This window comes from Mesoplodon densirostris, chromosome 19 (assembly GCF_025265405.1).
Source record: "Mesoplodon densirostris isolate mMesDen1 chromosome 19, mMesDen1 primary haplotype, whole genome shotgun sequence".
In the NCBI taxonomy this organism is placed as follows: Eukaryota; Metazoa; Chordata; class Mammalia; order Artiodactyla; family Ziphiidae; genus Mesoplodon; species Mesoplodon densirostris.
Genome location: NC_082679.1, coordinates 11,432,854 through 11,443,662, shown reverse-complemented (window position 1 = coordinate 11,443,662; position 10,809 = coordinate 11,432,854). Strand labels below are relative to the sequence as shown.

At 58.7% G+C, this 10,809-nt stretch overlaps 2 pseudogenes; both read left to right on the top strand.

The window, feature by feature from the left end:
- The first annotated feature begins 3,192 nt into the window (after nt 1-3,192).
- LOC132480437 (interferon-inducible GTPase 5-like) lies at nt 3,193-4,560 on the top strand (annotated as a pseudogene).
- A 646-nt stretch (nt 4,561-5,206) lies between these two features.
- Nucleotides 5,207-10,421, top strand: LOC132479568 (interferon-inducible GTPase 5-like; annotated as a pseudogene).
- The last annotated feature ends 388 nt before the right edge of the window (nt 10,422-10,809 follow it).

Genomic DNA, 10,809 nt, shown 5'->3' with positions numbered 1-10,809 from the left:
GCCAAGTAACTGAGTGAATTACTGGGCAAATGAGAGCTCCCTCTCAGCTTAGCGTCTTTGCATATGTTGGTTCCTTAGCCTGGATGCACCTCCCTAGCAGACGATCTGGCTCCCTCCTACTCATCCTTCAGGTCTCAGCTCAGATGCCTGTTCCTCCAGGAAGCCCTCCTTGAATCCTGAGCTGGGTCAGGTGGCCCCTTGGTACTCCCACAGTCCTCTGGGGTCCCCCATCCCAGTCTGGCCCCATGTGGGCCATCACTCTCTGGGGATGGATCTGACTCCGCCACTGGACTATGAGTCCTGTGGGGACAGAGCCTGGGGCTGTCTTGATCATTGCTGCGTTCCCAGCACCTAGCCCAGGACGGGGCCTGGAGAGGTGCTGAATGTTTGATGAATGAAGAGAGAAGAGGAGACTTGGCAGACAGGCATGGGTTCAGCCTCTCTCTGGCTGGCGCTCTCAGGAGCTTGGAGAAGCGCCCCTGGCAGCGTGCCAGCCTGCATTGGATGCACTTGTGCAGGTGCCTGGCAGCTGTCTTGGCCCACAGTCACCCGGGGCTGCTACCATCCCCCTTTCCTCCAACCTGGAGCCTCCAAGGGCCAAGCCTAGCCTCATGTACTTCTGGGGCCTCGGATCACGGCTGGCCACACGGATTAGGAGCTGGAGCAGAATGAATGGATGTGGTGGGTTTCAGGGGATTTCATCTGTGTACATTGTCTGTGTGTGTAACTGTGTCTCTTCCAGTCGGCAAGTTTGCGTGTGCCTGAATGTGTGTTGCTTGCGTGGCTGTTATATCTGTACGTTTGCCTGCGTTTGGCTTTTCTGTAATGACTCTGTATTTGAGGGTCTGTGTCTTTCCTTTCCCTTTCGGGCCAGGGTTGCGTGGCTGTGGATTCTGGGGAGGAAACTTAGTCTGTGTGTTTGCTGTCTGGGAATTTCTGAGAATATTTTTTCATCTCTTGGTCTCTGGGTTTGTGTGGTGGAGTGGTGGCCCCATGAGCAGCTGGGGGGTGGGGTCCTGGGCCCACCATGGGACCCCACCCTCTGACATCACCCTCACATTATTGTACCAGGGCTGGCTGACCACTAAGCTGCGGTTTGCTTTTATAATGGGTCCTAGCAATGGGCCCTGACCTTGTGCTAACCGCGGTGGGGGAAAGCCCCACCAGCGGGGAGAGTGAGAGGGGAGAGAGAGCCTACAGGGCAGGTGAGTGCCCCAAGGGCAGGGCTCTCCAGCTGGGCCCTGTCCAATCCCAGTCCCAGTTCCCTCAACCCTAAGCCCACCCCAGGGGCCACTGGCCTGTCCGCCCCTTGCATTGGGACCTGTCCCAGGATCCCCCTCTCCTCTACCCAGGCCATGCCCTGGGATGGGTTAAGGGGACAGGGCACAGGAGGGACTGGGTATAGCCTGGGGGAAATGCCCCGACCTGGGTTGGGGGATCAGACCCGGAGGGAACAGTGGAATAAGGATGGTCTTCTGTAGGAGGTTGGGTGCGGCTGGGGACGGGGGCAGCCGAGGAGAGAAGGGGGAGGCAAAGACGTGTGGTTGAAGGAAGAGAAGCTCTTCAGAGGGACCTGGGTTTGAGTCCCGGCTGTGCCTCTGAGCGGGGACATCCCTTGTCTAGTCTGAGCCTCAGTCCGTCTCCGTCCGATGGGGACAGTGATCCCTGACCTGAGCGTCTCTCCCAGGGTTCTCTGAAGAGTCTTAGTCAATGAGGAAGTGTATTTTAGAGGCGATGGACAAGAAGAGTGTGTGACTGGGAAGAGGGAGGCCAGGGAAGCTCCAAGGTGAGGAGGATGGGATCACAGGAGAGACCATCATGACGGGCTCTGGGAGGTGGGAGGGGACTTGGCCTAGCAAGGCCTGCCAAACAGGGCTGGGTGTTTAATGAGACGCCCGGTGTGGGGGGCGCCACCCCCCATGCCTGGCTGCACCCAAGAATGTCTTCAAAGATGGCCTAGAGGAAGATAGATGATGGGGCTCACGATGGTCACAGCAGCCCTGTGACGTGGCCAAGGTTATCTTCCATGGTGCAGATGGTGCAGGCGAGGCTCAGAGAGGGCAGGGACGTCACACAGCTCAGAATATTAATAATGATCAGAACAATGACGATGATGCTGATAACGCAGACCACCTGCTTTGGGTCAGGTACTATCTTATTTGATTATTATTTTATTTTATTTTTGGCCACACCTCAAGGCTTTTGGAATCTCAGTTCCCCGACCAGGGATCGAATCCTGGCCCCCTGCAGTGGACGCTCGTAGTCCTAACCACTGGACCACCAGGGGATTCCCCGGGCACTATTTTAAGTGCTTTATATGTATGAACTCATTTCATTTTCAACAGCCCTAGGAGGTGGTTCGCTATTATGATCGTCATGATCCTCATGTGTAAGATGAGGAACGTGAGGCACAGCTAAGGAACTTGCCCCAGATCTCTCAGCCAGTATGTGGTAGGGCCCAGATTGGATCCCAGGCAGTGTGGCTCCAGGGTCTGGGTCCCCTTGGTCATCACTTCACACTGCTTCCGATCACAGCAGAAGCAGCAGAAGAGCAGGGCTCTCTGCCTGGTTGGCAGGAGCTGGGCTGAAGCCCCTTCCGTTGCAGGTCTGGCTAAGTAAATTTCGGGGCCCAGTGCAAAATGAAAATGCAGGGCCCCTGCTTCAAATAGTTACAATTTTCATCAGTGTCATCAGAGTATTAAGCAAAGAGCTGGGCCTTTTAAGTGTGGGGACCCGTGTGACTGCATGGGTATCAAGCTGCCCATAAAACGGTCCGAGTTCCTAGGTTATTCCAAAGACTCTTCAGCCCCTCAGTAGGCAGGTCAGTCATTACACCCATGAAGCGGAGAAGCAAACAGGCTCAGAGATGTGCCCCAGGCCACACAGCAAGTTAGTTTTGCCCCAGGCCACACAGCAAGTTAGTGTCAGAGATGGGATGGGAACCTGGGCCTACCAAACTCCAAAGCCCCCTACCTCGTGTCCAAAACGTACCCCGGGTTTTTGAGAAGGAGAGGGTTGTGGGGCTCCAGAGGGACTCCCCTTATATCCTCGGCTTGTCTGTCTCCCTGCCCCACGCCAAGGCCCGGGAGGCGTGAACGGCTCCCTTCTCCCCGCTCCCCCGCAGACGCTGAGGATCACGTGTCCGTCCGAGGCTCTCCCCCAGCCCCCGCGCCCTCTGAACCGCCGGTCACCATGGCTACTTCGAAGTTGCCAGAGGTGCCCGGGGAGGAGGAGAACACCATCCTCACGGCCAAGGAAGGGCTGGAGGCCCTGCGCACCGCCTTCGAGTCGGGCGACATCCCCCAGGCCGCCTCCTGCCTCCGGGAGTTGCACCCGGCTGGAGGTGGGCGTCACAGGCGAGTCCGGGGAGGCAAGTCGTCCCTCATTAACGCCCTCCGCGGCCTGGGCGCCGAGGACCCCGGCGCGGCCCTCACTGGCGTCGTAGAGACCACGAGGCAGCCCTCGCCCTACGCGAGTTTCCAGACGTGACCCTGCGGGACCTGCCAGAGGCCGGCTCTCCAGGCTGCCCGGCTGACAAGTACCTGAAGCAGGTGGACTTTGGCCGCTATGATGTCTTCCTGCTGGTCTCCCCCCGCCGCTGCGGCGCCGTGGAGACCCGCCTGGCCTCCGAGATCCTGCGCCAGGGCAAACAGTTCTACTTCGTGTGCACCAAGGTAGACGAGGACCTGGCGGCCACGCGCACCCAGCGACCCTCGGGCTTCAGCGAGGCGGCGGCCCTGCAGGAGCTCCGCGAGCACCGCGCCGAGCGGCTGCGTGGGGCCGGCATGACGACCCGCACGTCTTCCTCGTGTCCAACCTCTCGCCCGCGCGCTACGACTTCCGCTGCTCGTGTCCACCCGGGAGCACGATCTGCCCGCGCGCCGTCGGCAGGCCGGCCTGCTGTCGCTGCCCGACATCTCGCTGGAGGCCCTGCGGAAGAAGGAGGACATGCTCCAGGAGCAGGTGCTCAAGACGGCCCTCGTGTTGGGCGTCATCCAGGCTCTGCCCGGGCCCGGCCGGCGGCCGCCTACGACGATGCGCTGCTCCTCCGCTCGCGGCGCGGCTACCACCGCAGCTTCGGCCTGGACGACGACTCGGTAGCCAAGCCGGCCGAGCGGGTGGGCAAACAGGCAGGCGACCTGCGCTCGGTCATCCTCTCCCCGCCGGCCAACGAGGTCTCGCCCGAGACTGTCCCGCGGCTCTACTCCCAGTCGTCCGACGGTGCCATGCGGGTGGCCCGGGCCTTTGAGAAGGGCATCCCCCTGTTCGGAACGCTGGCGGCCGGGGGGCATCAGCTTCAGCACCGTCTACGCCACGCTCCAGGGCTGCCTCAACGAGATGGCCGAGGATGCCCAGCAGGTCCGCATCAAGGCCTTGGAGGAGGAGGGGTCCCAGCCTGAGGTCAGCCTGCAGGTGGCTGGTGACAACGGCGTGGAAAAGCGGGCATCCGGGGAGGGGAGTGGCGAGGAAGACCCGCTCTCGACCTGCCAGAAGCTCGGCCTCCTCCTCAAGTACGTTCTCGACAGCTGGAAGAAGCGAGATTTGTTGGAAGACAAATGAAAGTGCAGCCCCCAACCTCCTGCCTCACCCACAAACCAAGCCTTATCGAAACCAACCAAACAGACAAAAAAGGCTGATGTGGTGAAAATGAGAGCTGCAGTTGCTGAGGGGCGGGGTGTGGAGGGCTGAGGGTGGCAGGTGGGCCCAAGTCCAAGTCCTGAACCTGGGATAGGAATTGATCTTGGGAGGGAGACGTTCAAGGTATGGACGGTGGGGGGGAGGGTCAGGGCTCTTTAACAGTCTCTCTCTCCCTGGTCCCCAAGTGACCATGAGGGATTTGGGGGCGACAGGACAGCCCGGCCTGGATCCAAGACAGGAGCCCACTGTCAACTTGGGTGGGTGGCTGAGTGGGCACTGGGGCCTGCAATCATGTCCCTTTCTGAGAACCCCCGAGTCCCAAAGGCCTGCTCTGGTGGGAGAGGGGCGGCCAACGCGTGCCCGGGCTCGGCACGATGGTGCCTAGCAACTGGGTTAAACAGAGGAGGGGGAGACGGGACATCCTGGGCAAGCCCTGCTGCCTGTGAGTGATGGTGGGGGTGGGTGGCAGGGAGAGGGGAGGCCAGGTGGCCACGGGAAACCGTGGGGAAACTGGGGGAACAGAATGAGAGAGGAGGTGGTGAGAGGGCAGGTGGGCAATTCTGTGAGCATGCAAGGAGGGAAGAGGCAGGAGCGCAACCGGCCACCTAGAACGAGTCTCATTTCAGAAAGATGGTGAGTGGGTCCGCGTGTGGATGTGTGTGGCGGCGAGCTTGCTGGTGTATCTGTGATTGGGAGGAATCTTGGTACGTCTCTGTGATTTGGATGCTGTGGTCTAAGACCGTGAATAGTTGGCTGAGACTGGGGTTCCGGGTCTGTGTGTGTGTGGCTGCGTGGCTGGGTGCAGATGTTGGGGATGGTGCTGAAAGGCCACAGGTCTGACAGTGAGGGCGCCTGTTGGGGATTTCTGTGCGAGGCTTTGAATGACAGAGGGTGTGTAACACACTGAGTGATGGTATTAGCCTGGCCCAGGAGACCCTGGGAACCCAACTGGTTGGCACATCCTCTGGCTCTGTGCTTGGCTCTTTGGCTGCATGAAGAAGTGAATCTGACACCCTTATCTGCTCAAGCCCAAACTCACATGCTGAGTCAACGGTCATGCATGTTTAAAAACGAACCACCAGACTGGGGGGATTAGACAGGACAGGGATTGCCCCAAGAGCATCTGTGGCCTTGGATGAGGGTCAGGGAAAGGTGGGATTTAGGTGCAGAGAAGGGCGAGTTTCCAGGGATTCAGAAGGCAGCTCTGGTGCTGTGAAGGTGGCCTCACTGATACGCCCCGAGGGTGCTCCAGGACGTGGTGATGGTTCTAGCCTCATCTGGGGGCCTCACATTACCCCTGACTCTGGGAGACAGACTAACAGGGTCCACTTTTACCTGGAGGATTAATGGCAGTGCCAATTTTCTTTGCTGAAGGGCTCTGTGCTTTGCAAAAGATTCCCCTCTTCCCAGAAGGCCTCCCATTGGCTCTGCAAGGACTACTTGGGGTTCATGTGGACCTTTTGGCACCAAAGGAGGTGCGAGGGACCATGGTAGGGATATCCCAGACCCCCTAGATGCACAAGAAAGAAGATCCCTTCCAAATCCATTCTCAAAAACACAGCCCACATCCCTATACCTGTGGACCCTCAGACATCATCCTAAGCCCAGGACTCGCCGACCCCAAGTGGCTGAGATGGAAAGTTCAGGCCTGCTCTCACCACACTGGGCCTAAGGTTAAGAGAGACACAGCCGGGGTGACTTTTCTTTCTTTTTTTTTTTTTTTTGCGGTACACGGGCCTCTCACTGTTGTGGCCTCTCCCATTGCGGAGCACAGGCTCCGGACGCGCAGGCTCAGCGGCCATGGCTCACGGGCCCAGCCGCTCCGCGGCATGTGGGATCTTCCCGGACCGGGGCACGAACCCCCGTCCCCTGCATCGGCAGGCGGACTCTCAACTTCTGCGCCACCAGGGAAGCCCGCCTGGGTGACTTTTGTCTCCTGCTTCCAACTGGTGGCCTCGTCCTGTCCCTTCTGCCTCCATCTCTCCCTTTCCCACCTCCCATCTCAATCCCCAGCCCCTGTTCCAGCTGAGGCCTCCCCCTCCCCACCTAGGTCCTGCCCCAGCCCCTCACCTTGTCTCCCAGGCCCCAGTCTCATGCACCGTAAGGCCACGAGGGCTCGTTTTAAAATTATTTTTATTATTTATTTATTTATGGGCCACGCCACATGGCTTGCAGGATCTTAGTTTCCCAACCAGGGATCGAACCCAGGCCCTCGGCAGTGAAAGCGCAGAGTCCTAACCACTGGACCGTCAGGGTGTTCCCAGGAGGGCACTTTCTAATGTCCACCTCGGACCCCTCCCTTCCCTGCTCAGAACCCTTCCATGGCTATCCACAAATAAAGATCCAGCTCAGCCCGATGTTCCAAGCCCGTCTCTTCCTGAACCTCGCCAGCAGTAAGACCCGGAGTCTTCCTAAAACAGCAGAGCTGGGAGGGCTCGGAGGAGTCATCTCTCCACTCCACAGGTGAGGAAACTGACACCACCACCCCCTCACAGAGGGGAAAATAAAGGCTCCAGAGGGGATATAGCTTGCCCCATGTCACCCCGCAAGTCCCTGGCACGGCTGGGATTAGATGCCGGCACGCAATCCCAGGATGTAAACGTGGCTGCCCGTCCATCACACTGGTGAGGCCTCAGAGGCCTAGAGGCAGGACGGGGCTTGCCTAGGTGTGCCCTGTGGTTCCCGAGCACATGCACGTACTCAGGAGCCAGGCAGAGAGGATGAGTAATGTTTCCACAAATGCACTAGACCCGTCTCTCTTGCTAGTGCTGGAAATGCAGCACCCAAAGAGGTCTTGGCACGTAGTGGGGGCTTAGCTGTGCAAAGATTTGGGGGGGGGTTGTATGGCAAAAGGATCAGAGGGAGCTGGCCCATATCCTGGTTCTGGTGCAGGCTGTAAGACATTTAGCAAGGGACCTTTATCTCCCTGAGCCTCAGTTTTCTGCTCTGTAGAATGGGCACTTGATGAAATCATGTATATGGTTAGAACAGTGGCTGGCCCAGAGTAAACATCAAATAAACCTGATCTATGATTACCAGCAATGATAAAGATTCCAGATCTTAATCACTGCCCTTTATGGTTGATCCCAGTGCCTGGTGCATGGTAAATGCCCCCCCCAACTTCAAGACTTTGAATTCCAGGACCAAAAGACCTCAGCCCCATTCCCAATATACCCAGGAATTAGCTGGAGGCCTTGGGCAAGTGATCTATCGTCTCAATGCCAAATATGGATAGGAAGGGAAGGAATCTTTTCTGGCTGTTTTGAGGATTTCATGAGATACTCCAGGAGGAGAAGCTGGTGGTGATGAATAAATGCGAACTTAAATAAAGCACTTAGCACCGGGCCTGGCATCCTGTAACACTCTCAGTGCTATTACTGGTGATGCCGCAAATACTTCAGGCAAGCTGAGGGATGTAGAGAAGAGAGGGCAACTCAGAGTGAAAATACTCCCTTACCTGTCCTGTCATCAAGTCCTGAAGATGGGGAGCTGGGGGTCAGGCAGCCCATGGCAAGCAAAGTCTTCCAATCATGCCTCAGCCAGTCCAAGATACTGGAGCTCTCGAAGGACACCAGGGCTCTGAAGGAGGCCTTTGAGGTGGGGGACCTGCCAGCAGTAGCCGCCAAGTTACAATCTACGCTTCATCCTCTGGAGAACGTCGGGCTGGACATTGGTGTTACCGGGGGGAAACGGACTCAGGCAAGTCGACCTTTGTCAACGCCATCCAGGGGCTGGGGGGGCGAGGACCCCACCTCGGCCTTCACGGGTGTGGTGGAAATGACCATGGGCCCCACGCTATACCCGCACCCCAAGTACCCCAACATCGTCATCTGGGACCTGCCGGGCATAGGCGCACACGCCTTCTGGGCTGACAAATACCTCCAGCAGGTGCTGCCGGGCCGGTACGACTTCTTCCTCATCATTACGTTGGAGAGCTTCGCTGCCAACCTTGCCCAGCTGGCCCTTGAGATCCGGGGCGGCGGGACAAGCGCTTCTACTACATCCACTCCAAGGTGGATGTGGGCATCGCCGCCTCGTGCAGCCACCACCCCAGCTCCTTCTCGGAGGAGAGGGTGCTCATCCAGATCTGGGACGACTGTGTGCAGAGGCTGGAGGGTGAGGGGCGGGCTCTGGAGGGCTGAATTCTCTCTTTTTTTTTTTTGGCCGAGCATCTTGTGGGATCTTAATTCCCCAACCAGGGATTGAACCCGGGCCCTTGGCAGTGAAAGCACAGAGTCCTAACTGCAGGACTGCCAGCAAATTTCTATCTATTTCCTTATTTATTTATTATTTTTATTATTATTTTTTTTTGCGGTACGCGGGCCTCTCACTGTTGTGGCCTCTCCCGTTGTGGAGCACAGGCTCCGGACGTGCAGGCTCAGCGGCCATGGCTCACGGGCCCAGCCGCTCCGCGGCACGTGGGATCTTCCCGGACCGGGGCACGAACCCGTGTCCCCTGCATCGGCAGGCGGACTCCCAACCACTGCGCCACCAGGGAAGCCCCTTACTTATTTTTTTAATTTTTAGTTTTTATTTATTGGGGGGGATGGATTCTTGAGGGCTTGCCTCCCCCTTCCCCAGCATCTTCCCACGGAGGCCCACGGTGGGGTGAGGGATTGCCCAGGGTCACACGGCCCGCATGGTGAAATGCTGCTTACAGCTGCCATTTCAGTCACCTGTGATGGAGACCAGTCACTTGCATTAAGGAAAAAAAAGGGTAGGTACTGGCTTACGTATTGGCCAAGTTAGAGCAGTGCAAATGCTATCCGCCCATGCCCACGCAGATGCTGGCAACGCGTCGCGGCCAGCAGCTAACGTTTCTTGAGGGCTCACCAGAGGCCACGAACCACTTTCACCAGCTCAGTTCACCACCATGCCATCCCTAGGAGGTAGGTTACAATCATCCCTTGGTTTTACAGATAAGTACAGGAAAGCCCAGAGAGGTCTGGTAACTAGCCTGATGCCACACAGGGCGTAGGGGGCGAGGCTGGGATCTGAACTCAGGCAGCCTAGCTCCAGGGCTGACAGTCTTAAGCCACATGCTGTGTAGACCCAGCTTGCACCTGGGCAGCTCTCAGGACAGCTGGGTCTGCTTGGCGCGGAAACCCCGTGAAAGTGCTTTTGTCTCCTGCAGCGGAGGGCCTCAAGGACCCCAAGGTCTTCCTGCTGTCCATGTTTGAGTTGGGCAAGTACGCCTTCCGCCCGCTGGAGGAGTCGATGGTGAGGGGCCTAGAGAGCCACAAGTGGCATGGTTCCTGGTGGCCCTGCCCAACGTCTCCAAGCCCATGCTGGAGCGGAAGGTGGCCTCGCTACGGCAGCACATCTGGCTGGTGGCCATGGTGGCCTGCGGGGCCAACCCGAGTCCCGTGCCGGGCATGCCGGAAGTGGCCTGCGACCTGCACACACACGCTCACCCGCTCCCTGGAGGGCTACCGCTGCAGCTTCGGCTTGGACGAGGGCTCCCTTGTCAGGCTGGCGGAGCAGACGGGCCGGCCCCTGCACAAGATCCTGGAGGCGCTACTGGGCCCGAAGACCACAATCACCGAGGCGCTGGTGGTGGAACTGCTGGGCCAGGCCTCCGGGGATGCCTCGGCGTTCAGCCAGGAGCCCCTCAACGAGCCCATCCTGGGCTCCCTGGCCGCCTGCGGCCTCTCGTCGCCACTGTTTACCGGATGCTCCGCACCTCCCTGGACGTGGACACCTAGAGCGTGCTGGCTGAGGCCTCCCTCGACAACCCCGAACACAAGCTCCCAGATAAGTCCAGTCAAGGATCCCAGCCCTGAGCCTGGGCCAGCTGGAGGTGGCAGTGAGGGGCTGGGAGCACACAGGCTCCACCTGTGCCCAGGCTGGGTGGCACTGGGGGACGGGAAGAAACTCAGCGGCAACTCTCCTGGACTGCACCCGTGTGCTCTCGTGCTTCTGTGCCCTGGGTCTCACGCTCTCGCTGACATTGCCCCCACCTTCCCTACTCTGGTGAACCCACACACCAACCAGCATTCCCCTGGGAAGCCGGGGGAGGGAACGGCACATGGGAGTGCTAAGTTCTGATAAGGCAGAGAAGAGCCAGCTGCCAGAAAGGGGTCCGCGCAGATGGGGGCACGGCGCACAGGATGCAGAAGCATTTCTGTAAGAGGGCAGTGAACAGCTCTCAAGGGCCTGGGGGGTCATGAA